We start from the raw sequence: 771 nt of genomic DNA on the forward strand, positions 1-771 counted from the left end.
GCTTCCGATGAGGATTTTGACGGTGAACTTGACGCATCGAGTCGAACATGGCGTTCGCTGCTTTTGGATATGTACTGGGTATGGTAAACGACGAGATGCTCTCGAAGTAATCAACGTTTCGAAGCGCGTCTCTCTTACGAGCAGGTTTGTAGAAACTAGTATTGGACGTGAGGCCGTCCACCGCAGTTTCCGCAACAACACGTAGGTTTAAGAAACAGTTACCTCCACGGCTCTAGAGAACTAATAAAAAGCTACATTTTTATATTCATCCACATGAGCTTCTTAGACCAAGCAATATCCTCAAGGTTTTTGTCCTTACTTAAGTATTGTTTTCTTTTGGGGATACACTGAAGGTGTTTATTCACGGTCATTGATCGTATTCAAGCTGATTGGGTACAGAATAGAGGTTTCGTAGAGAAACCGCATACGCTTTCACTGTTGTCATTGACTTCCTTGGCGTTAACAGCACACGACTTAATGTCGCCCCTCTCTAAATTCTTAATTATTAGCCATCATGTCGCTAACATCTAGACCGACAGGTCTGATGGCTCCCCCGTCCATTGGAATTGTGGTGAGGATAGGCCTGGAGCCTGACCACGAATTGCAACGTGCAGCACCTTTCAATGTTATTTCAAAAAGCTTGAGAAAGAATAGTGACCGACTCGATTACTTCCTGAAGTTTTTGAATTACGGCTGCTTGACGCTCAATGTGTGCTCGAACACGTTTTTGTTGCGCTTCGGCCTGCACCCTCTTGGCGAGCTCTTTCGACA

This window comes from Phytophthora parasitica, assembly GCF_000247585.1.
Source record: "Phytophthora parasitica INRA-310 unplaced genomic scaffold supercont2.4, whole genome shotgun sequence".
Classification (NCBI taxonomy): domain Eukaryota; phylum Oomycota; class Peronosporomycetes; order Peronosporales; family Peronosporaceae; genus Phytophthora; species Phytophthora nicotianae.